The 26,821-nt window shown below is 45.1% G+C and overlaps 1 protein-coding gene across 2 annotated transcripts in view; it reads right to left on the bottom strand.

Moving 5' to 3' along the window:
- EYA2 (EYA transcriptional coactivator and phosphatase 2) overlaps positions 1-26,821 on the bottom strand; it is a 211,943-nt gene that overhangs the window by 169,211 nt on the left and 15,911 nt on the right. The window contains exon 2 of one of the 2 annotated variants that reach the window (XM_039864497.1): positions 9,938-10,048. The exons of the other annotated variant lie outside the window; for it this stretch is intronic. The gene's annotated coding sequence lies outside the window, so the exon portion shown is untranslated. The remainder of the gene's footprint in view (positions 1-9,937; positions 10,049-26,821) is intronic. 2 annotated transcript variants of the gene reach the window in all.

Below are 26,821 nucleotides of genomic sequence, written 5' to 3'. Positions count from 1 at the left end.
TGGCTGGCACATAGTAGGTGCTCATTAAATGTATGACTGCATGAACACATGTTGAAGAAAATGACTAAGACAGCAAAAGAACTGAAAGAAGAGGGGGGAAAAAAAAAAAAGGAAAAACCCACCTCCTTCTGCTCACTCAGCAAACACCAGGACATTAACCCGGACTGAGAAAATGCCCACAGGACGTGCTGACATTCCAGTCTGACCTTTAGAATAACCAAAGGTGCTGCTATTGCTTCTTCCTCACCCCCAAATCAAAGCAAAAACAAACAAACAAACAAATCTAGAATAAGTCCCCTGTCAAAAATATTCCCACAGATCACTTGTCCAGCTTCCCCTTGGCCTCGTGCCAAGAACTGAGCGTCATTGCCCTGTGGGTCCAGGTCAGGGTTGATGTAAACTCACAGCTCTATTTGAGGCTGAGAATGTGACCATGAAGAGGGGGAGGTGGCTCTGGGTGTTTCCTGGCATTGGGGAACACCACCAGGAAACCTAAGAGTTTCTTCCATCACTCACCAGCTTAGAGGAAGGAGCATCTGTTTACGTTATTGCTGTTTTAACACAGGTCACTCATCAGCATGGTATTTCTGGAGAGAGGCAGCACAAAAATCATATTAATATGTTCCCTTAAAGGGAGCTAGCTACCTGGAGCCTGTTTGTTACGCAAAACTTTTGTCTATAAACCACAAGTCAAAATGAGATGGAATTTAGAGAGAAACACAGCTGTGTGGGTTGTAGGATTGTTCCTTTACCGTAAACTCCTGAATTTACTGATTTTATTTTTTTTAATTGTTCTCCTTCCTTCCTCCCACCTTCCTATTCTCTCCTCTTTCCTCCTTCCACAAATATTTACTGAACTTTTACTATGTGCCAAGCATTGTTCTAAGTTTGGGGTATGGAACAATAAACAAAGTCCCAGCCCTTCTGGAGCTGACATTCCAGTGGGAGAGACAAACAATAAACTGTGGGGCACATAAATATTCTAGACAGGGTGACCAGGGAAAGCCTCTTGGAAGGGATGACACTTGAGCAGCCACTTGACATGGATTAACAAATGATGTGAAGGGGAGGCAGGGAAGAGCGACCAGGCAGAGCAGCATGTGCAAAGGCCCTGGAGTGGAAATGAGCCAGGCGTGTCGAAGAACAGAAAGAATAGAGCAACTGGAATATGGTGAGTGAGGGCAAAAGGGATAGAAGACACCCAAGTAGTAGCCAGGGGCCTGGTAAACCTTGGAGAGGCTAAGAATACAGGGAATTGACTGAAAATTTTTGAACAAGAGAGTGACATGAAAGGTTCTTTGTTTATTCATGAAATCCATACCTATTAGAGGAAATCTGGAAACCATAGGAAAGAGAAAGGAAGGGGAAAGTGCCACCAGTGATTCTAGCATCTGTGCCAGTGACTCTCAATCAGGGGGATTTTACTGCCCAGGGAACACTTGGCAACGTCTAGAGACATTTTTGGTTGCTACAGCTGGTAGGGGGTACACTGGATGCGACTAGTGTCTAGTGGACAGATGCCATGGGTGCTGCTAAACATCCTACGATGCACAGAACAGCCCTCGCAACGAAGAATTAATGTCAATATTGCTGAGGTTGAGAAGCCCAGGCCATTGTTCTGGATCATTTTCCCTACCTCCAACCCCACCAATTCTTACATACATTTATTTTTAATCAGATGAGCTTCTACCAAATTTTCTACACTGATGCTGTCCTCTCCACAGATTGTGAAAACGTAACATTCCCCAAGATTTTTTGCAAACACTACCTATGATGGTATCCCATGCCTTAAGTTTAGGTGCCACAGCTGGGTTACGGACACAGCTCCTGGGTTCCCTCTCACCAACTGGTTAACTTGGGGAGTTACTGAGCCCTGTGGCCTCGGTTTCCCCATGTGTAACATGGGATAAACAGTAAATCTTCCTCAGAGGGTCATTATATTTAGTGATGTTATAATTAAATGAATTAAGTAAGGCGTCGAACAGGTGACCCAGGAAGGACATGAAACAGAAACAATAAATAAATGTTAGTTAATTTAAACTCACTCAAAATTGGGGTTATTTGTTATCTAGACAGTAGAGTCAAGCCTAATATCTTGACTGATATTAATAGAAAATACAAGAGTATATCTTACGTAGTAAGTATTGTTTCTTGAAACTTTCATTTACATACATGTTTTGTGTGACATGTATATGTGTGGGGTATGTCTGTGTTTATGCATTTTTTTGGTATGTCATTATAAGATTGTAATAACTACGTTTCTTACTGAGGTTCATAGTCAAAAAGTATTTAACAGCAGTGGTTTAGAGCTTTGGAAAAAAAAACTTAGGGTCCAGAAAAGAACATCTAAAATATTTGGAGGACTAGACAAGAGAATTTGGGAGAAAAGTTCTAAGGAGGTGAGTTTGGAAGGGCTAGCTTGATCGCTCCTTATGTACACACACACGAAAAGAGTGTTTTCCAGCCATTTTCCAATTCTCTAGGGCAGGGGTCAGCGAACACTTTCTGTGAAGGGTCAGGTAGTAAATATTTGGTGGCCCAGAGGTCTCTCTTGCAACTCTCCAACTCTACCGATGTAGGGGGAAAGCAACCACAGACATACAGAAGCGAGTGGGCATGGCTGCGTTCCAATAACACTTTATTGACAAAATAGGCAGCTAGCCAAATTTGATCCATGGGCCAAAGTTTGCTGATCCCTGCTCTACGGGATCAAATAAAGTAGAAGAAGGCTGAAACTACAGGAAGAAGGACGTACATTTTAAATCCACTCAAGAACTAAATTCCAGTGGCCGTCTGTTTTCCTAAATAAAGTTTTATTTGTTCACATGTTGTCTATGGCTGCTTTCATGCAATGGCAGTGAAGCTGAGGAGTTGTAACAGAGACCGATGGACCGTAAAACCTAAAATATTTACCATCTGGCTCTACAGAAAATGTTTGCCGATCCTGGCCTACGCGGCCTTGTGCATGCCCAGACCCATGTTCAAACGATGGTGTTCAGGGGCTTAGGGAAGACCCAGGGCCACAGCCAGAAAAGCCCTGAGAACAAAGGGAGCCCCAAGCAGAATGATATTTTTAATAAAGTAAATAGCGCAGAAGCCAAAAATGAATCAGAGTAACCCCCGGCGCTGCACCCTGGAGAGATTTTGACCGCAGTGACGCTTAAGAAATGAGTTTGCAGCTTAGACATGCGCCATCAATGTTAAAATAACAAGAACAATGAATAGTAATAAAACACAAAGCCATGCACCCCGTCTCTATGGGCAAGACCTCCCAGGGTTTTAAGCTTAGAAGTAAGGAAGGAACAGCCCTTGCCACTGATGGTCTGTCTTGGCAGAGCATTTGATGGTCCTACAGGGATCCAATGGGTAAGGTCCAGAGGAGGAAGAAGTTCAAATACAAGCAGGCACTGAAGAAAGATGACCTCAGTCATGAAGATTCGAACTCCCACTGGGAAACGAGACCCAGATTCTGAGGTCAACACTTATTCTTGAGACCCTCAGTACTCAGAGTCTGGCCTGAATTTTGAGACAGCCCTCAGGAACACTGGCTGTTCCCACCGCAAGCCAAAGTGGGACAGCTCGGTGTTTTCATCATTGTGAGACCTTGCGAGGGCCACTGTTGCCAGCTGATGGCTTGATCAGATTGTCCCAGCCCCTCCACCTCTGCAATGAAGCCTACAGAAGGTCTGAAAAGCTAAACCAAAACACACTATCATATCACATCAAGGGTTTGCTACAAAAGCTGACTAGGCAGATAGGAGCAATGATGCATTCCCTTCCTGCGACACGCCCAGAAGGGCCCAGCAGGCTGCAGAGGTGAAAGGCAGACTCCATCCAAAATCATCAAATGCCTTAATGATGACTGGAGTGGAGTCATGAAAAGTCTGCACAAACTCAAGCTTCCCAAGTCCCCACTGAGCACTGGAGAATGTGGATGATGGCAACAGCGCTTGTGGCGGCCTGCACTCTGCAGGCTCTGGCGGCTCAGCAAATGCCACGCGGAGCATCTGTGGGAACTCAGCAAACGGCAGGCAGAATAATTCTCCTTTTACAGAACGGAAACGCGGAGGCGTGGTTGCTGAACTCTCTGAAATGTTTTGGAGTTGGTTAAAAATACGGAGCTTGAGCTTTCTAAAACACCATCAGTCACTGAGAGTCCAGCCGCCCTGGCTCAATGTGGCCAACTTGAACATGGCACTTAGGGAACAGCAGGCATTATTCTAGGTGCTTTAATAGACGATCTCATTTAATCCACGGTTGCCCTATGATGAAGATTCTATAATTATCCTTATTTTACAGATGAGGCAAACTAAGGCCCAGAGAGGCTAAGGCCATCCAGATAAAGGGAGATCTTCCCACTGCTAACTGCAGGGGGCATCTTCTGCTTCACGAAGCAAATGAATCGCCAGGGGATGGTATACCTCGCATCTTTACCTTCTATGCTCTTCTCCTTTTCCACCTGTTACCTCTGCCTCAGTATACAGTCGGCACGAATTATGTAAGATTGGCAAAATGTTACAGTCTGAATGTTTGTGTCTCTCCCAAATTCATCTGCTGAAATCTAATCCCCAAAATGGTGGTATTTGGAGGTGGAGCCTTTGAGAAGTGATTACGTAATGATGGTGGAATGGGGTGACAGTGGCCCTAGAGAGCTCCCCCGGCTTTTCCTTGCAAGGACACAAGAAGAAGGCCATCTATGAACCGGGAAAGGGGTTCTCATCAGGCACTGAATCTGGTGGCACCTTGATCATGGACTTCTGGCCTTCGGAACTGTGAGAAATAAGCATTTGTGGGTTAAGTCGCTCAGCCTGTGGCAGTTTGTTACAGCAGCTCAAATGGACTGACCATAACAAACATAAACATAACAAACATTTTCTGAGCACTAATTAGATGTCAGGTTCTGCTGAGAGCTGTATAGCAAAGAGCTTGTTGGATCTGCCCAACAATGCTGTACAGTGAATGTTATTTTCCCCCATTCCAGAGATGCTGAGGTTCAGAAAGTACCCTGAAGATGTAGTGATGTCAGCAGCTGGCAGGTGCTGAGCCCTCACTGTGCAGCCCCAGGTGCTCGACACATACTCCATGTCCTCCTCCTCAAAGACCCCTCGCCTCATACTCTAAACAGCCCCCTCACTCTCCCATTGCCCAGATGAGGAAATTGAGGCTGCCACTGGCCCAAAGCTAATGCAGCCCTCACAAACCCGCCGCAGCACCAGAGAGGTCCACCTCTGGAAAGGACCTTTGGATATCTTTTCCCAAGCCCTGACCCTTCCTTCAGGGCTACAGTGAGCACCTCCCATTACATACTTGCTTCCCTGTCTGAGCTGTTCCTGAGGGTCCCTGGGGCAGCCGGGGGAGAAAAAACAGGGAGGAGGCTTCTAGCAGAAGTCTGCTCGAGGGCCCAGTGTTTGGAGGCGCCACACTAACCCCGGGAGCTTTAAGCATCCGCCCTGTTTGTTTTTGGCACAAGCCAACTTCCTGTACTTGAGAGAAAAGCCATCTTTTTAATGAGAGAAAGAGAGAGAGAGAGAGAAAAGATAAAAATAAAAGCGTGTGAAGGGCTTCAAGCCACGAAGAGGTTCTATTACAGAAAGGCATTTTAATGAATTACATGAAAATGAGGCAACGACCTGTGGATTAAGTTTCCCTTAAAATTCTTACAGCTTCAGAAATTAGCGAGGAAGGGAATGCCAGTGGCCAGATCGAGTCTAGCTTCCTTCTGCTCACTTTGCCGCCACTTTTTTTTGGTTTTGTCTGGGTGAGCCTTCTTGCCCAAATCCTGGATCTGGGACTTGCTATGCCCTGTGGCTGCAACAATTCATTCAACAGCCAACAACAATGGGTCCAGAAAGGGCCAAACCTTGGGCCAGGTACTTCAGTGGATTTTCCTTCTTGAATCTCACGACAAGTCTGTGAGATATAAATATTCTCTCCAGAAGCTGAGACTTGGAGACAGCAGGTTCATTTAGCCATTCAACAAGCACGAGCTTGTTGCTAAGACCTGCACAGTAGGTCAGGATTACTGTTGACACTGCTGACCCCTGGGGCTGGCTCATTCTCATTGGGGAAGGGGCTGCCCTGGGCATTGTGGATGCTTAGCAGCACCCTAGCCTCTACCCACTAGAGGCCTGTAGTACCCTCCCCCAGCTGCGATAAAGAAAAACATCTGCACACACTGTTAAATGTCCTTTGGAGTGGCAAAGTCACCCCTGGTTGGGAACTGCTCTACGTAATCGACTCACAGAATCTTCCCCGTGAGGCAGGTCTGTTGGTGCCCTCATTTTAAAAATGAGGGAAGCTGGCTTGAGGAGGTCAAGTTGCCTGCCTTTGCCCAAAGTCTCACAGCTCATGTCAGAGAGGGGACTCGAGCCCAGCAAGTCTCGCCCCAGAGCCCGGGTATAATTCCCCTCATCCCTGACTGCGTGGGGAAGCACATCTCCGAGGCTGGTTGTTGGAGGCCTTCGAGATGTTCCATTTCAGAGCTAGATAAACCCAACTCTCAGGTTCTCTCAACTACACAAAAAACGTCCTCAGGTGTCAGTGGGAACTTTGCCCCATTCTGCATCTTTTCTCTAAGAGGGTCTTTCTGTTATAAAATGGTGCCTTTCCTCAGATTGTCCACTGCACCCTCCTTGGTGAGGAATGTTCTAGAAAGAATGTTAATAATAATGCTGGTAACAACCACCTCACAATTGACAAGTATTTTCATAACAGTGAGAGCCAACGTTTATCGTGTACTAGTCACTAAGCTCCAAGAGCTTTGCAATATGTCATGTAATTCTTCTAAGCCTTTGAGACAGGGGCTGTATCTCCATGTTATAGACGAGGAAACTGAGGCACAGAGAGAGGATGTAACTTGCTCTTGGTCACACGGTGAGTAGGTGGCAGAGCCTATATTCTTAACCGCCAAGCTAAGCTGCCTCCCTTCACGGTGCTTACCAAGCGTCCTAGGCACTTTCCACGTTGTAAGGCACTGTCCTACCTTAGTCCAGGCATACGGCCATTATCACCTTACTTTGAGAATTTAGGAACTGAGCCTCGAAAAGAGTAAGGAGCCTGCCCAGGCCACTCAGCAACGGAGGGGCAGAGAGGGCCAGAATCTGAACCTCGGAGTTTGGTTCTAGACCCTGTGTGTCACCTAGGTCACCTCTTTAAGTCCTTCCAGTCCCTCTTTGGAGTCTCTGTGCCCACTTTACTGAAGAGATATGTGTTAGGTGAAGTCAGGCAGCTCCTGGAGCCAGGATCTGAACCCCGGCCTGTGGGATTCCAAGGCGCAGCTTCTCCCTCTGTCCCACCCTGCAAGCTGGTGGCCTTGCTGGCACCCCCAACCAGCCTTCTCCAGCAAATACACCTTGGCAGCCAGCAGGCTCAGGGCATCTGAGAGATGGGACGCCTCACACATCTCCCACTATTTCCTAGTTTTTCTCCCATTTACACCAAAGGGAACAATCAGAAATGACACTTCCAGGTGGTGAGACAGATGGCAAGTCAGGAGGCCAAGGAGCCGGCAGGCAAATCTTTCACCTCAAGGTCACTGGCTGGCTCTGCAGGTCACACCGTTCCCCTCCCAGCTGCTGGGGCTTCACCCCTGAGAGGCCTGGTCAGTAGGAGACAGCTGGCCATAGCCCTCAATGCCACCAGCTGCCTGGAGCTGTCCACCCCCACCCCCACCCCTGGAGCCAGCCTGTCGCTTTCCCTCCCAGAGTCCTTTGCTTGGGTCTGGCCACCTTCACAGAACAAAGCATTGAACCTCTTGGGGGACAGAGACCGACAGAGCTGGACCTGAGCCCTGGCTAGATGGGCGATCTTTGCATCTTTTATGTCCTTATCACCATTTGGGTTTTGTGCCTATTACTGTGTGACCTTGGAAATTACTGCTATTTTCCTTTAGTTTTTATTAGTAATAGTAGTATTTTCAGAGCAGTTAAGAATGTGGGCTCTGGACCCAGACATTCCACAGGGGAATCTAATTCTGGGTCCCCACTTAGGACCCAAGTGATCTTGGGCGAATGATTAAACTCTGTGCTTCTTATCTATAAAATGATTAAACTCTCTGTGCTTCTGTGTCCTTATCTATAAAACAGTTAATCGTGAGACCCACCTCCAGGGCTGTTAGGGATATTATAAGAAGTGACATGTGGAAAACACAACCACTCCTGGTGCACAGTAAGTATTCAATGACTGTTAGCTATGACTAGTATTAATTTGTGTTTCTGCCAGTCTTGTCTAGGAAGCCCTCTATCTATTGATTTATGTTTTTAAATTTGGGTGAATCCTTGAAAGCCCAGATGAAGCCTTTTCTCCTCCATGAAGATTTCTGAGATACCAGGCTGAGCACATTACACTTCTTGTGTATCTTCTCACAGATCCTGCATAATATTGGGCACACAGATCTTTCATAATAATTTCAATAATTATGAATGGCTAAGTTTTATTGAGCACTTACTATATACATCCAGTACCCTCCCTAAGCTTAACACATATCATCTTATTTTACTCTCCCCTCAAACTTTATGTCTTAATAATATATCCATTTTATAGATGAAGAAACTGAGACTTAGAGAGGTTAAGTGACTTACCCAAGATCCCGGCAATAATAAGTGGAACAACTGGCAATTAATACACTTCCTGGGAGTGGGCAAACCCATTCTGGAAGGTAGGCAGTCTCGACTTTTCACGGCACCATCTCTTACAAATAGCAGGCAGAAAGCAAAGAACTCTGATTTCTAAGAATAACAGCCCTGCTTCCTCATAGCAAACTTCTGCTGCAAACAAATTAGTTTCTGTGGTAAGGATTCACAGTAAGTCCTTCTCTTTCCCTGGAAGGTACATTGCAAGTGACAGGAAATTTAGTTCAAACTGGTTTAAGTAAAAAAGGGACCTTATTGATAGCTGGGAAGTTTAGGAGTAGCTAGCTTCAGAAAATATGCCCTGAGAAATCTCTCCTTGCTGGTCTGTGGCACATCCCTGTGAAGTCCCCTCCCACATGGTACCAGGGCTAGTCCGTGTGACCAACAGAATATCGCAGAAGTGATGACATGTCACTTCCAAGATTAGGTTATAAAAGACCGCACACACCAGCTTGGCTTCTTGGTGCCTCCTCCCCGCTCTCTTTTTTTTCCCTCTCTGTCATCACTCACTTTGGGGGAAACCAGCCCTATGAAGGGGCCCACGTGGAGAGGAGCTGAGGCCTCCTGACAACAGCCGCATGAGTGAGCACAATGATGTCTAACAGGAAAGCAGCCCCAGCTGACACCATGATTTCAACTTAGTGACAGACCCTGAAGCAGAGGACCCAGCTAAGCTGCAACCAGATTCTTGACCCATAGTACTAGGATATGCTATACGTGCTTTCCAATTATGCTTTTCAAATTTTGTTATGTAACAATAGATAATTACTACATACGCTGAAACATGTGTGGGTGAAGAATCAGGATATCTGCAAGTAACTAGGTCAGCAAAAATGTACTGAGAAAGAAAGCGATAAAGCAAATGTGGCAAACTTTTAGTAACTGGTGAATCCATGTGACAGGTACATGATGTTCATGGTACCATACTGGTAAATTTTCTGTAGGTTTGACATTTCCCAAATTCAAAAGCTGGGGAGAAAAGGAGTACAGACATTGGAGCTAGGCTGCCTAGGTGTGAATCTGAACTCTATTTACCAGCTATATGCCCATAGGTTACTTAGCCTCTCTGTGCCTCAGTTTCCTCATCTGTAAATGGGGATGAAAATAGCATCTCTCTCACAGATTGTGATGATACTTAAATGGATTGATATATGTACACCTCTTAAATCAGGGCCCAGTTCCCCGAAGAGTCAGGTTTACTACCTGATTCTCACTTTGAATCCCGAGTGTGGCACAGAAATCTGGCAAACAGTAAGCCCACAAGAAATATTTGTAGAATGAATGAATGAAAGAGTCAATTTTCTAACCAGTGGTTTGCAGGCTTCTCTCGGTTTTGAAGAGTTCCTCTGTTAGCTGATGTGGCCAGAAAAATCTCTCTGGAATTCAAGAATTCCAAAAGGCCTTACTGGAAGCACGTCCTGAAAGGTTGGATTAAAAGAGAGAAAAAAAATCAAGGCATGATGAAATGAGTGCATTGGACTCCCAGCTAGAAAAACCAAAGAGGAACAGACAATTATAGGTTTCTGTTGCAAACAACAAGGCCATTCTCTTAACTATGGCTTAACTATGTGCCAGGCAAAAAATTGCCACCAACCCCAAAACAAAAGTCTGTATAAGGAATTAGTAACTAACCCTTACCAAGTGTGTCCACTATCCCAAGCGCTTTTCTAATTGCTTTATGTCTAGCAATTCATTTAATTCTACAACAACCCTAGAAACTAGTAATATTTTTCTTTCTGTTGTACAGATGAGGCACAGAGAGGTCAAGTAACTTGCTCAAGATCACACAGCTGGGAAGTTATAATCTCAGGCAGTCTCAGATAAAGGTCTTGCAAATTAAAAATATATAACAATGATAAAACCCTTATTCTCCCCAAAGTTCCTCTTATACGTTCATTACATGAGTTGACCCAATGCTCTAACAAGCAGAGATCTTTTCCCTTTAGAAATGTGAGATAAACATGTCTATACTTTTTATATACACAAAGGGATTTATTACTTTGCAATCAAACTGCCCCGGAGCAATGTCGTCTTTATCTTCACAGGGCAAGACTGTCATAAATTAAAATGGTTCCCCATTCGGTCTGGCACTTAGCTGGGCCACTTACAGTCACTTTGGACTTTGCCCTCAACTGACCTTTCCAAACTGCTTTTCAGGCATTGCTGCTTCAGGGACTCGAGCGAGACTGATCACAAGAGCTTTACTCTTGTAAATGGAGCCACAAATTATTCCAGGCACAAGGAAGAAAAGAATTCCTCAAGTCACAAAATGAAAATGCCAGCTAGAGTTGTATTCTGGAAGTGACAGAACTGTCGGGGAATGGGCGACACCCCTCTGGTTCTTCTAGAGAAGTGGGTCAAAGGGAGGAACCAACCCCATTCTCCTATCCTGCCTCAAGAGAGTTTGGGGAAATTTTCCTCAGTTAACGTCTTTTCACCCCACCCAAGGAGCAATATTTAATGTTCGTGTGTTCCAGGAGAAAGACATCTGCCTTTGTGGGAGTGAATGGAGTCCCTTTTGTGCCAGAACCAAAAGCTGGCATTTCTCCTCAAAGTATCTGATGGGAAAATGATGATACTGATAATAGCCATCATTTAATAAGCCCTTATTATGTTAGAACTTCACTTAATTATCACTATCACTCCTATTCATTAAAAATAGTCAATACTGCTATTTGACATATATTGCGTCTACTACATGCCACAAAGTCTTCTAAGCACTGAATATAATATATTTAATTTATAGCTGCCTTGTAAGAAGGTACTAACATTAGCCCTATTTTTTTTCAAATGAGGAATCCAAGGCACAAAAAGGTGACATCATTTGCCCAAGGTCACACAGTCACTAAGTGGTTTACCTCTCTTCTGAGGTACATGCTATCATGGTCCCCATTTTCCAAGTGAGGAAGATGAGTATCAGGAGGTGATGTGCCTTGAAGACAGTCACAGTAATAATAATTAATAATATTGCCATTTATTGAGCAGTTATGTGTCAAGCACTGTGTTGAGCACTTTGCTACCACGGTCTCACAAGGCAGGTGCTATCACTAAGCCATTTCATGGCAAAGATCGAGGCCCAGAAAGGTAAGGCAGGTCACACAGCCACTAGAGCATGGAGGAGCAAGGATTCAAATCTAGGCTGAGTAATTCTGTTGGTGGCAGCCTATGAAAACAGATGCTACAAAATTGTTCCAGCAGGCTGCCCAGAAGGTACACTGAATGAGAGACTGAAAATCTGCCTCAAGCACTCACTCTACATAATACAAGCTTGGCTTTGAGTAGCGGGGTGATGCAGGAGAAATGTGCTCCACACCCCCGCTAAGTCTTTCCTCTTCTGCTTCGTCTGGAGCATCAGCCTGCCCCCTGGCCTCCTGCCTCAGACTCAGCGTCTCCAGTCTGGTCTCCTATCATTGCCCTTGGATAGCATTAGAACATAACCAGGGACTTTGTTTATTCACACACTAGGTGTTCAGTAAACGCGTGTTGGATGAACGAATAAATTCTAAACCACAAATTGGACCACAGTCCTTTCCTTTTTTGAATCACTCGACATTCAAGGCCTCTGGTCACTTGGCCCCTGCTCAATTCTCCAACCTTGCACACCTGCTTATCTCTCAGTCCAACTTCCTGTGCTCCATTCACTGTGAGCTCCTTTACGTTTCCTAAACTTGTCATGTTACACCTCTGGGTCTTTTTTCATGCTGTTCCCTCTGTCTAAGATTCCTTTCCCCTGCTCTGGTTTCCCCGTTCCACCCTATGAACTCGCATTCAGTCCACACAATCAGGCTTGAATAAACCACATTCTTCCTGGGTCTAGGGTACAGCCGTTGTCTGTACCTGCCCCGCATCCATCTTCTCTAAGAGCTTCTCAACTTTCCTTTGGAGAACTGCAACTACTTCACTCTCCATCCACATAGTTTGGATGGGACTGACCGACTTCAAGCGCCACAGCGCCATTTATGAGAGGATGGGCCCGTGTCTCAAGCCTGGCCAATCAGAACCCTGCTCCACCTCTGGCCACTTTGATTGGTTCAGGGACGGGTACGTGTTCCAAGTCTAGCCATTCAGAGCCTAGACCCACGCCTGGCCATCATGATTGGCTCAGAGATGGACACGTGACCTAATTTGGACCAGGGAGCGTTAATCCTGTGATTTTGGGAAAGCTCTGGGGAAAAAGGAGCCCTGAGGACCTCGGGATGCGGGAGCTGGAGCCAGGTTGATCTTGCCGACATTGCTGTCTAAAGCTACGTGAGCGTGTTGTCTCCTTACGTGCCAAATTCAACAGGTGTGGCCGGCCAACCAGTAGCTGCCACCGCGCTGCTGCTCAGGCACCGTTTGACCATTCGGCACTTCTTGCTTCTTTACATGTTCCTCTGCTGCCCCCAGCTATCTAAAGGGGTCCCTTTCGGCCTCACTGTCCTTGGGCTAATGTTTATTTAGTCCTTATCACGTGCTCAGGACAGTGCCAAGCAGTTGCCACATCTTCTTTCATTTAAATCTCAAATGATCCTATGAGGGAGGTACCAATCAGTCTTCTCCTACCGTGGCAGAAACTGAGATTCATAGAGAAGAAGCCCTTTTCCTATCCTTAGCAGAGTTAAGCCCCATTCCGGATCCTACACTTTCTAAAACCATGTATCATCTGATAGGGGGAGGCAGAGGTGGTGACACCAGGCTTGAAGGATGGTGGTATTTAGTCATGTGGCGACTAGGAAGTGATTATGGGGATTAAAAAAAAAAAAGGATATATCAGGTGGGATAACTAGCAGACAAAGGTCTGGAGGTGGGAACCCAGGGTGCCATAAAACAATTCCATCTGGCTGATGTGTGGGAGGGCAGAAGTAGGCTATGGTTGTGAGACTGGGGTGTGTGAAATTAAAAACAATCAAACTACTTGATCTCATTCTGCCATCCACAGTTCCTGAGAGGTTTCCCAGCTAGGCGTGCTGAGTCGTTAAGGCAGCCCTGTGGGTTTCCTGGCTGCCGAGCTGGCACCCTGAGTAAATTTCAGGGGGATAGGAGATCAGAGCAGTGAGGACACAGTGTTCGAGCTATTTGTGGCCACATGAATTAATATCTTCCATGTGCGAAGATATTTCCATAATTCTCCTGAGACTCTTATTGGTGGGGAAGGCAAATGCTTGGATGGCTTCTCCTCGGGACACTCAAGCCAAATCTGGCTACTCCTGCAGGCCGGAGATGATTGCTCAGTGGTCAGTGAAAAATCGACCTAAATTGCAACCCCAGAGCTTGACTGCAAAGAAGCAGAGTCAGCCACTTCAGAGATGGTGCTCTGAAATACGTCACTGGGGTCCACATTCCAGGTCTGAGTATGTGAAACAAATTTAAAAGCTTGCAAATAAGAATAACAGCTCATATTTATCAATGTTTGAAAATCTACCTGCCAGGCACTGTTTTATTCATGTTATCTCATTTAATCCTCACAACAATCCTATGAAGAGGTATCATCATTAGCCCCATTTTACAGAGATGAAAAGTGAGGCCCAGAGATGTTAAGGAACATGTCAGGGTTTCCAAGCTGGTAAGTGGGTTGAATAAAGGCATTTGGCTCTGGAGCCCATGCTCGCAACCACTGTGCTACCAGCCTTTTTTTTTTTTCCTAAAGACTTGCTTTTTCTTTACAGCAGTTTTAGATTTACAGCAAAATTGAGAGGAAGGTACAGAGATTTCCCATATACCCATTGCCCCTACACCTGCTTAGCCACTTCTACCATAAACATCCCTCACCAGATTTGTTATAATCGATGAACCTACATGGACACATCGTAATCACCCAAAGTCTATAGTTGACATTAGGGTTCACTCTTGGTTTTGTACAAATGTACAAAATGTTCTATGGGTTTGGACAAATGAATAATGACATATACATTATTATAGTATCACACAGAGTAATCTCATGGCCCTAAAGATCCCCTGTGTCCATCTATTCATCCCTCTTTCCACCCAACACTTGGAAACCACAGATCTTTTTACTGTCTCCATAGTTTTGCATTTTGCAAAATACCAATATAGCTGGAATTGCATAGTATGTGATTGGCTTTTTTTCACATAGGAATATGCATTTAAGATTTCTCCATGTCATGGCTTGATAGCTCACTTCTTTTTAGCACTAAATAATATTCCATAGTCTATTTATCCATTCACCTATTTAAGGATATCTTGGTTGCTTCCAAGTTTTGGCAATTATGAATAAAGCTGCTATAAACATCTGTGCGCAGGTTTTTGTGTGGACCTAAGTTTTCAACTCCTTTAGGTAAATAAATACCTAAGGGCGCAATTACTGGATTGCATAGGAAGAGTGTGTTTAGTTTTGTAAGGAACTATACTGTACTCTCTTCCAAAGGCTGTAACATTTTGCATTCCCACCAGCAATGAACAGGAGTTCCTAGTGCTCTACATCCTCACCAGCATTTGGTACCATCCAGCCTATTTTTAAAAACCTAATGAAACACCAGCACCTCCTCTAAGATGTCTACTGCCATTAAAAGAGAAAAAGTTCAATCTGTGTTTTAGTGCCAGCCTGGGGTAAACCTGGGGTCAAGCCAGGCCCAAGACTTCATCAGCTGGTTTTCTAAGTCCAGTATTGAAAAAACTCAGCTCAACTCTCAGCTCTACTACGAACAACTACGAAACCCTGGGCAAATCCCTCCCCTTCTCTTAACCTCAGTTTTCTCACCTATAAAGTGGGCATCATGGTGGCTAGGTGGCAAAGGGATGAAAGACAATGTATATGACATGCCAATCACACAAGGCCAGTGCTTCTCAACGGGGGGTGGTTTTGCCTCTCTAGAGGCATCTGGCAATGTTTGGAAACACTTTTTGTTGTCATACTTGACAGGGCGGTGGATGTTCCTGGCATCTAATGGATAGAGGCCAGGGATGCTGCTAAACACCCTACAATGCTCAGCTTCCCACGACAGAATGACCTGGCCCCAAATGTCAGCTGTGCGAGGCTGAGAAACCCTGCAGTAGGCACCTCGAAGTCACCTCTACAATTAATATTATTTCTCAGGGTCATGGTGAGGACCAGATGGATTGACATTTACTTAAGATTCCTAGCACAGTGCCTACCTGGCCCCGAGTAGAATCTTCAAAGCAGTTTGCCTTCTCTCTGTCTGCCTCCCTCCCATCAAGCCCAAAATAAAAGGAGAAAAAACCAAAAATATCCCGGGCAATTGTTCATTAGTTCTTCTTTTAACATGCATCTGTTCCTTCTCTGTAGAATTTCTCAAAATGTACAATCTAGAAACCAAACCATAACTTCCTTTTCTGTCATCATCTCTCTTCCAGTTATCTCTTAGTCCCTTCTCCAGCATCACCCACCTCCCCATCCTCGCCCTCTCCTCAAACCATATGAAAGTCTCGCTTCGAGCAGGAGACAGCAGAGCATCAGTTTTATGAGCCTGACTTGGGTTCTCGGATCAGGAAAAGCTGACAGTCCCCCTCTCGGTAGAGCAAAGCAAGTCACTTCACCTCACTGAGCCTATTTCCTCACCTCTAAGATGGGATTAATTAAATACGATAATATAAAAAAGCTCAGCACAGAATCCAATAAATGGCAGCTATTATCGGCTCTTTTTAAAAGCTTTTTATTTTGATCGGAGTTCATGGGAGACATGCATGTAGTTTTAAAATTCATATAATAACACAGAATTGATAAGTAAAAGGAATCTCACCTCCAGCCCAGTTCTTCAGGGACAACCGCTGTCAACTTTTTTAACTGTTCTTTCCAGTAATGAACTCCACATCTCTAAATAATATGCTGACACGGCCATTTCTTGATGTGTCAGTTTTAGGCTTGATTTCACACTCGTCTCCCTTATCCTGTTTCATCCAAATCAGAAGCATATTTTCACAGAATTACAGAATCTTAGTAATGGAAAAGACTGGGACATTATCTAATCCTGATATTTCCAGACTTTTACATTCCACAAAGTGGTAATTTTATAAAGGACATTGGCACATCCAAATATAGGAAGGGCATAGTCTCAAAGGATAATCCTTTAAATGAATATAAACTTCATTTTTCAGATTAAAACCTCACTACTCAGTCCTCTTTGCCCTGGCACGTAGACGAATGTTTGTGAACCTCTGTCCAAGTCCAGCATCCCAGCTCAAAGCTGGAATCCCTGTATCATCACTGAGGCTTTGCTTGAATACTTCTGGGGACCGACCACTCACTACTGCATGAGGCAGCCTCCTTGCAGCATTAGAAGCTCTGTCTAGTGTGGAGTTGAAACTGTCCTTGCCACCTTTTATCATGCGATACTAGTTCATCCCTGAGAACTCTGATTACATCAAAAAGGGCCTTTTCTCCGTTATGCTCTCAACCCACGGACTTATTCTCCTGTCTCATACCCTTCACTAAAGATCACTCCAATCCCACGGGGCTCCTTCCAGCCTCCAGACAGGACTTTTCTTCACCAAACACTCCCCACCTCCTTCAGATGAGGTTCCACAGGACTTTGGGATCCTGACCCTTCCACAATTAGTTTTGCTGGTCTTCTCTTACTTTCAGCTTTCAGTGACGTCATCATATCATCATCATCATCATCATCACTGGTACAACTTATTTGTGATGGCAAAGCACGTCTCCAGCCTCTCGCACCCCACAGCTCCCTGAGCCTGCCCCAGCCCTTCGGGAACAATGCTTCTATTCTGCTATTTTCTCACAAGTCTCTCTCCTTGCGAGGGTCTGCCCTTGCTAGAAGTAGCTGTTGGCAGCAGGGTCTGCATTTAAAGCAGCCTGGGTGGGAGAGCGGAGCCAGAACACAATGTGCTCTTGTCGCAGGGAAGAATGTGCTCGGAGTCCAGAGGCAGAGGCCCCCAACATCGGCGCAGTGCTGCTTCCAGGCCACACGACCTTCTAGAACCCTTTCCATATATATAGCAGTCCCTGAAAACTGCCCCTTCCCGCCCATCCGCATCCTGACCTGGCAGAGGAGGAAGGAGAGACCGCGACAGCTGATCCCAACGGCCAAGGCCAATTTCCCATGAGCACATGCAACGTCACCGCCCCAAGCACTGGAGAAGTTCCATGCCCATCATAAAGGGGTAGAGTGAAAGAGTCTCTTTCCCATCCCATTATCCCATTATCCCCTCATCACCACTTTCATTGGTTTCCAGTGTCTCCTCTTAAAATATCTTTATGTAAATAGAAGCAAATACGGTTTTCACTCCACTATTGGTTTTTTTTTTTTTAAACAAATAGTAGAATACCATACTACTTCCTTTTTGTAATGTCTCATAGAAGGTTTTTACCAAATTAGTGTCTGGAATAGCATCATTCTGTTTCATAGCTGCATAGTATTCCATTGCGTGGATGAACAATAATCTGTGTAACCAGTTCTCTAACTGCAAGCATCTGTATTGTCTCCAAACTTCTGTTGTTAAACATAATGCTACAGTAAAGAATGATATATGCTACTCTGCACATGAATAATTGCAGTAAGTTCCAGGGATAGACCCTGCCAAACTGCCCTCCAAAAAGACCATATAGATACACTCTAATCAGCAATAGGTGAGAATATTTGTTTCTCTACAGCCTCTCCAGAAAGTATGCTAGAAAACTTTGGAATGTTTGCCAATCTTCGGGGTGTGGTTTTAACTGCACATCTTTTAAGTGAGACTGAACATCTTTTCATGTATTAAAGAGTCATTTGTGTTTCTTTTCCTGTGATTACCTGTTCATATATTTCATCCATTTTTCTAACAGATTATCGATATTGTTTTCCTATCAATTTCTCTTCAGAGCCTGCTGCCTCCTTGGTGACTCCTGTTATTCAGTGAGAATCAGCAAGTATTTGGTGTTCACAGCCATCCAGCACCAACTAGAGACTTTCTTCTGGACTTAAAAAGAATTGAAAGTGAATGGAAATGAGATTTTAAAAATCACAAAGTGATTTAATGTTATCCAATGCTTTATTGGCATAACACCTAAAAATGAAACACATGGAAGATGTCCTATGCTTTGGGACATACTGGCTTAGTAGATAAGAGTGTGGGTTCTGGAGAGACTGACTAATGTGAGAACACTGCCTTCTACTGACTTGCTGTTGGTGTGGGGGCACCTTCCCCTCCCTGAGCTTCCGTTTCATCTTCTGTGAAAACGAGCACGTTAAGCATGCCTGATGTTAGGGGCCTCTGAGGAGTATACCACGTAATGTGCCTGCGTCTCGCTAGTCAATAAATGCCACGTACTACCACTATTATGATATATATTTTTTGCTGGTGGTAAATTTTTTATATTTTTTATTTGGAAATAACTTCAAACTTACTAGTACAAAGAACATCTTTTACCCAAATGCACTTGCTGTGAGCATCTCATCCCATTTGATTTGTCAATTGTGTGCTCTCTCTACACACACACACACACACACACACGTGTCTATTCTTTTCTGAACCATTTAGGAGTAAGTTATATACATCATGGCCCTTTACCTCTAAATACTTGACTGTGTATTTTCTAAGACTAAGGGCATCTTCTTACATAATCATGAGCCAATTATCAACATCAGTAAATGTAACACCAATACAGTATCTTACCTAACTTACTCTCCATATTACAATTTGACAACTGACAATAACGTCCCTTATAGAATTTCTGTCTCCTATGTAGCATCCAATCTAGATTAGGCACTGCAATTAGTGGTCTTATCTCTCTAGGCTCCTTTAACATTTTCTCTGCTTTTCTTTGTCTTACAAGAGTGACATTTTTGAAGAATAAGGGGCTTTTTTGGAAACAGAATGTTCCACATTCTAGGTTCATTTGCTGGTTTCTTCACAATTAGATTCGGGTTATGCATCCTTGGCCAGAAAACTGCACGGGTGCTGGTGAGTCCTTCCCAGGTACCACACATCCATCCTCTCCTCAAGATGACGTTGACACTCATCACCCAGTCAATGCGTTGTCTGATTTTGCCACTGCACAGCGACTATTTTCCCCCTCGAAATTAATAAGCCATCTGTGGGGAGATCCTTTAAAAGCATGACATATCCTAGTCCTTGTAACACTCCCCAGCCCAGATTTAGTGTCCAAGGATGATTCCTGACCAATGGCTGCAATACGACAAGTTTCTAACACAGCCCTCCCTCCCTCCACATTTCCAGTTGGTCCTTGTCATTTTTCCATAAACGAGAAACCTCCCTTTCTCCTGTTTATTGACTTACCTATTTGTTATTGGTATAGACTCCTGGATTCATGTTTTTTCAATGGTTTGGAATTCACTATTTGATGCTCTAATGGTCCCAGACGAAAGCTACTGTTGCATTTCGAAATTCATTTATTTGCGTTTAAAACCATCTATGTCTGTTAGATGTTTTCAGGAGGCACAGTAGAGCATATAAAGTGAAAAATAAAAGTCTCCACCCTCCCCATTCCATGTCCCATAGGTAAGCACAGTTAACTATTTCCTTCCCATCTTCCAGAACTTTTCTAGGCATCTAAAATCACTTAATGTTCGCATGACCTTTACCGTGACCCTGTGATACAGTTAGAGTCTTCCCTGGCCTCACTAGGGTTGTTCATCAAATCCCTTTGCACTCCCCTCCCCTGGGGTAGAGGTGCCCTGGTATTAAAAACTGTTCTTCTTCCCTAAACCGAAAGTTGGTGAGGATACTCCAATAGGGAGAAAGCTAACTCATTTCCCATCTCTTCTGTGCCTCAGATCCCTCACCAATAAAATCAGGCCAATGTTCTCATGTAGAATTGAGAAAGGCTCGCTTCGAAGAGCCTTTCCAGAGGGCTTTACAAACGAAAGGGAGTTTTATTATGATTAGAGAAAGCAGGGCAACTCAGTGAAAGGAACCAACTTAGTCTGTAGCAAGTGGGAGGAAGTCCATTCAAACTTTTTGAAGTAAATAAAAAACAACTGAATAACCGTGGCACTAGCTTTAGGAATAGCTGGATCCAAGTGCTCAAGTGATGTCGTCAGGAGTCTTTTGCCTCCACATCTTGCCTCTGTCTTCCTCCAAGCTGCCCTCATTCTCAGGCAGGCCTCCTCTAAGCAAGGCCACGATCTACTAGGTTAGCCAGTCGGAGCGAAGGAGGTACTGCTTCCCCAAGAATTCCAGCAAAGTCCCCAGGACTGGGTCCCACTCCGCTTGAGTCATGTACCTGTGCCTGAACCAATCCCTGAGGGCCGAGGGATTGAATGCCATGACTGGCTGCGTCTACATGTAGAACTAGGAGTAAGATCTATACCAGGTCACAGGTCTACGCCTGGAACTGGGTAACGTCCTGTGAGTGCAGGAAAACCAGAAGGGAAAGGAAAGAAAGGAGCACTAGAGGATGGAATGAACGCGAGGCATCGTCGGCAACAGAGGACTAAAAACGGAAACGAGAGAAAATAAGTTATGGATGTCCTCTGTAAACTGTAAAGTGCTATACAGGCATAAGAAGTTATATTCTAGCCCGCAACACAGGACCTAGAACCCAGTCCCAAGTAGACATCTGAGTTTGTCTTGTCTCACCTACTAGTCTCCAAGTTCCTTGAGGGGAGGGGCTGGGATACTCCAGACGAGCTAGTCTCCATAGCTGCTGTCACATCCTTCCCATTCTGGAGGCTCCTCAATTAAAAGTCAGCCAAAGTCTAGCCACAGCTAGATGTCCTGGCAGGATGTAGAAAGGTGGCAGAGAAGTGGAAAGAAGTGGTAGGGGATCAGCCAGCCGCAGGCAGACTTTCAGAGGGGAAACCTTGCTCGACAGGTGGTTATGATTAAGCTTTAGATGAGAGGGTTCTGGGTTGATCTAGAAAAGAAGAAGAAAAACCTCCCTATGCCGAAATTGAAACAGGTGAGCAGAGCCCACGGAGAGATGCCATGTCTCTCTCCGGCAGCTCCTGTTTCTTTCAGAGGGATGATGGGTCTTGCCTCCCAGGATAACCTGTAACGAGCAGGTTCTGGCTATCTGCAGAGGTCCGAGGACCAAGTCCTGGAGACACTGCTCTGGTTTCTGTCTTTGTGTCACTGGTGTCTGGAGTGAGGGAGACGCACCTGCCCTCACCCCAGGGAAGGGGAAAAGGTAAAGTGAATCTGAGGAAAGGTAGAGTTGCGGGTCAGGCATTTTGCCAACTGAGCTGATAATAGCTCAAGAGGAAACTGAAGCTGCCTGAGGAGTCTCAGACTCCAGGATTCCACAAACTAGAACATCTCAAAAACAAGAAAAAACTGGGAGAACCGATATAAGGGGGCTGCCATTTTGATTCATCAGGTAAAGTGTTTAAAAAAAAGCAAATGAGAAATTTTATACCTATAAAAAGACGGTCAAAATGAAGAGAGAAATAAAATAACAGACCATCGTTTAAAGTGAACCAGTCTACTCTGATGAACCACTCTACATCCACCTCCTTTTCGTTATTTTTCTATGGGCCACCTGTTGTGGTCCGAGCTGAGTCTCACGTACTGCTGTTTGGCAAAAAGTTCAGAGTCATGAGTTCGAATCTTGACTTTGCCATATCCTAGTTATACTTTAAGCGAGTCACTTGGCCCTTATGAACCTCAATTTCCTCATCTATAAAATGGGACAGCAATTCCTGCCTCGCAGGATGTCCATGCATTTATTTTGTTATTTCTTGAGCACACTGTGTGCCTGGCACTCTGCTGGGTGCCGGGAACACAACAATGAAATGACAGGCCCTCGTTTAAAATAGTTGGACAAAATTATTCAAAGGTTGCGTATTATGCAACAAGTTTAAGTGCTTTGAAGAAGAACAAGATATTAGGAAGTTTTACAAACTTAGAGGTGAGCTGATCGACCGACCACTTCCGAGACCTATGAGGGTTAAATTAAATCAGTCATTCATGATTTTGTCACATCCACAAACCACCTGGACCACTTACATAGTTTTCTTTAAATGGACTCTTCTTCCTCCTTTAGTAAATTAAGCTTCATTCTAAGCGATACTACTCATTTATGGACTTTAGAAGTTCTCTCTCCTTTTCCCTAACGCACACTAAATGAACATGTCAGCACCAAAAGAGAGATCCCAAAGCTCACTTTGGAAAGTAGAAAGATAATCTTCACATCAAGTTCTGGCACATAGAAGGTATTCTGAAAATGTTGGTCTCTTTCCTCTTGGTTGACTTTCCTGGAAAGACAGTGATGGTCATTTTTAAAACTTGATGTCCTTAATTCTTCCGTCCATGAGCCTCCCAATAGGCCCCAGAAAGAAAGTCAATCTTAATCCAACCTGAACCCAGCTCACTGATACACCATTAAAGGAGAGTTAAAACCACCTTGGCTTTGCACCCTGGCTTCAATTTGCAGCAAAGTCCAGGAGTGCCAGTCCCAGAGCCAGGGAAAAACACTTTCATCCAATTCTATTCAGGGGAAATCCCATAAATCAAGAACACATCACATAAGCTCGCGCACACACACATACACACACACACTCACGCACACTCTTTCTTGAGCAATTAAAGATTATTTAACCTTTTTAAAACTTTTAAAATTTGATTTAATAGCATTTCAAGTTTCAGAGAAGTGGGGCATATTTAGGTCAAAGAAGTTTAATTCTGCCTTAGAAAAATAAGTGGAAACTACGGCCCTGGCAGGCAGTAGTCAGCCACGTAATGTTGAGAAGGGGTAAGTAGCATCAGAGAGTGAAGGGGGCTGGCTATTTCAACACCGATGTAGTCCGACTGCATATTAAATTCATAGAAATGTTCTTCCCCATCACAAAGAAATAATGCTTCGCATCATTTGTGTTTAAACAAATAGCCATTTCTGTTCATCTTTTGTTTCTTTATTTTTGATAAAGATGCGAGTTCAAGGAATAGTTTCTTAACTCCACCCTAAGAGAACCAGGAAGGGAAGCTCCGTGATGGAAGTACACATTCAGCCCCAGTGTCTCGCGGGACAAGAGGGAGGGATGGGGACTGTGGCAAACGGAAGACATGCTCTGCTAGAGGGAGTGGTCATTACTGAGATCCTCAACTGTCACCATGCAGGAATGCAGACCTCTTTTGGCTGATCTCCCAATGGTCCAAGAGAAGCCAGAAATCTGGGTTTTTATATGGAATCTCCTGATTTTTTAAATGCTGGCAACTAATTCAAATTAAATCAATCCTGGGCCAACAAAAACATGTCTGTGGGGCAGAGGTGGCCACAGGCTGCCCGTTTCTGACCTCGGATGAAGGAGGAAGAAAACGGGCCTGAGATCTGGGTCTGGCCGAGGCTCTGAGACCAACTTAGCGTGTGGTCCTCCTCCCTGGCCTCTCTGAGCCTCAGTTTTCCCATCTGCGTAATGCCAGGGCTGGCCCAGATAATGGCCACGCTCTGCCATCTAGGTCTGTCCGCTAAAAGCCGTAAGTGGAAAGACTGGCGTATCTAAGCCACGAAAGTGGGGCATAATTTGACACCATTTCAAAAACGGGTAATTCAACGAGAAAACTCTCTCTTTCCCGGCTGAGGTTTTTGGAGGCAGTGAGTGTGTTTCTAAAAAAACACAACACACCAAGTCAGGAATTTCATCAGGAAAAACGTGGCAGCCTCGAATGGGCTCACATCTGGGGATTTGCTCATTGGGGGAACTTGCCATTCTGTCTTCAACAAATGACAACTCAAGGCAGGGGGCTCTGTGGGGCTGAGGTTGTCTCCTCAAGGAGCCTGGTGAGCACAGCAGAAACACAGATAGAAGCCTCCAATCTCCACTATGCGCTCCACCAAAGGAAAAAAAAAAAAAAGGCCAAACCAAAGCTCTTGGTAACCATGTGCTTGTTCACAAACCCCTTGTCCCATCCCCACCCCCAGCTTCTAAGGTAAGTCAGCTTTTGTCTCAAATTAAACCCAACTTTCTAATTCCCTCTCTCAAACAATAATAGCTCCAAGACTCTCTCTTCCTCCTGCCCCACCAGCTCCTGCCATTTGCCGAGTGTGGACTCGGGGCTGGGCACTGTGCCCGGTGCCATATGTGCATCATCTCACTGAATCTGAGAGGAATCCTTCAATATGCCCACTCTGCAGATGAAAACACTGAGGCTCAGGCAGGTAAAGTTATTAAGTAGGAGGTTTCAACTGATGTCCACACAAAACAAAAGATCTCCAAAGCCATTGACTATTTGTTTTTTAAGTGTAAATTCTACTGTGGAATATGGATCTTCATGGGGTTAATCCAACAAAATTGTCATGGAAGGAGGCTGGCGACAGAGCCACCGAGCAGAACCGACGTGTGCTTGGGGTCAGCCCTGGAGAGCTATTTCTGAACAAGGCGGTGGGAGGGGGTTCCCATTCCTGGCTGGCTCTTTCTGAGTTTCTCTGTCTCCATTTTCTTCAAATAAAGAGGAGCAATGGAGCCAGGAGAGGCACGTAGACACACAGGATGGCAGAGCTGTAGCGTGATGGGAGGCCTGGCCCGGCAGGGCCGTTTGGGGTATGCTGTCTAACCTCGAGTTCCTGACACCTCTTCTCTAAAATGGGATAATAAAATAACTCATTCGTAAGGATGGAAGAAGACCGTGGTGCCTGTAAGCATTTGCTCAAGGCCAGGTTCAGAGGAGGTGCTCCAACCTGCTCCTCCCCCTGCCATCCACATCCTCCCCGGCGCTTGGGCCAAAAACCTTGCAGTTGCCTTGGACTCCATGTCACTTCCCAGACCCATCCTCCCAGATCCATTCCCATTCACTGCCACCTTCAAAATATATCCAGAGTCCAACTACTACTCCTCGCCACTCCTGCTGCTGTCCCCCTGGTCCAAGTCCCCATCACCTCTTGCCTAAATAGTCTTCTCGCTGGTGTCCCTGCTCCACTTTTGTAGTCTGTTCTCACGGCAGCCAGAGGATTCTGCTGAAGGTAAGTCAGCTTCTGTCCCGCCTCTGCTGAGAGCCCTCCCATCTGGGTGGCTTCTTCCACCCAGGGTAGAAGCCAAAAATCCAACCACGGCCTAAAATGCCAGACATCGTCTGTCTCTGCCTCTGGTTACCTCTAGACCTTCTCCCGCCCATGCCCCTCAGTCTGCTGCAGCGACAATGGACTCCTGGCTGTTCTTGAACACACCAGGCTCGATGCCACCGAGGGCTTTGCACACGCTTTTCTACAAGATGGTTTACAGTGAGGCCTGCCCCTCAACTGATATACCAGAGCCGGTTGTGGGCTGGTTACTGAACCATTGATAGCTTCAAATCAGCCATGGTTGGGAGTATTTACACAACAGGAAGTGGCAAACGCTACACATCGCTGCTTTTTATTTCCGGAGAACCAGATTACAGGCACACCACTGCAGTGACCACTCTATTTTAAATGAAAATTAAATTGAAAACACTGCTCTTCCCTACTCCACCCCAAGGCTCCCTATTCTCGCCTCCCTGCTTAGCACTTAACACATGTCACACAGTATGTTGCCTCCTAGTAGGTATTCAATAAGTACGCATCGAATGGCTGAATGGCACCTATGGCGGTTATTATGGGAAATCTAAGCATAAACAGTTTTTCAGACATAAGACAGGATTCGGAGCACTGGTGAAAGGTCAAGAAGAAAACATCACATGGTCCACGGTACCAGCCCAAGGGACTGCTTTCCCTCCCGGGATTCTCATGTCTCCTTGGATTTCTACCGCATACCAATGGTACAGCAGACAACACACTGAACCAGTCTTGGGGGGATGGAGGGAGGGGAATTCACTCTTGGTGCTGCAGCTCACAGAACCAGAGCTGGAGGAAACATCCCGAGGTCGTGTGTCCTCTCCCTCCGCTCTCCAACAAGCCTGCATCCATGGCAGTCCATGCTCCATAGTAAAACCTACTGTTTGCAATTTTTTTCCAAGTGGCATCCACCAGGAACTTTCTAAGGTGAAAGTTAAGAAATTCTCCAAAGACTCTTTAGGATGGATCGACCTCTCAACCAATGCTGAATTCCTTCTCTAACGTCTTGGACAGGCGGTCATAAACAGCCTCAGTGGTTGGCAAGTCCACCCACGATTAAACCCAAATCGGCCAACTCATAACCTCACTGCCAATGCTGGGTCTGCTGAGACACAATTCAGAGCAGTTTTCTCATACGAGAAAACTTTTTACCAAACTGGTGGTGGGTGCCTCGAGCCTAGGAAATGATTTACTTCTGAAAAGGGTAAAGTTCACAGGTGGACACGTTAAATGCCATCCTTCAATGCACAGGACAGAACTCCACAAGAAAGAACTGATCGGTCCCAAAGGTTAACAGTGCCAAGGTTGAGAA

This window comes from Pteropus medius, unplaced genomic scaffold (assembly GCF_902729225.1).
Source record: "Pteropus medius unplaced genomic scaffold, Ma_sr-lr_union100, whole genome shotgun sequence".
In the NCBI taxonomy this organism is placed as follows: Eukaryota; Metazoa; Chordata; class Mammalia; order Chiroptera; family Pteropodidae; genus Pteropus; species Pteropus medius.
The sequence above is the reverse complement of the archived record's forward strand: the minus strand, read 5'-3'. Positions and strand labels throughout refer to the sequence as shown.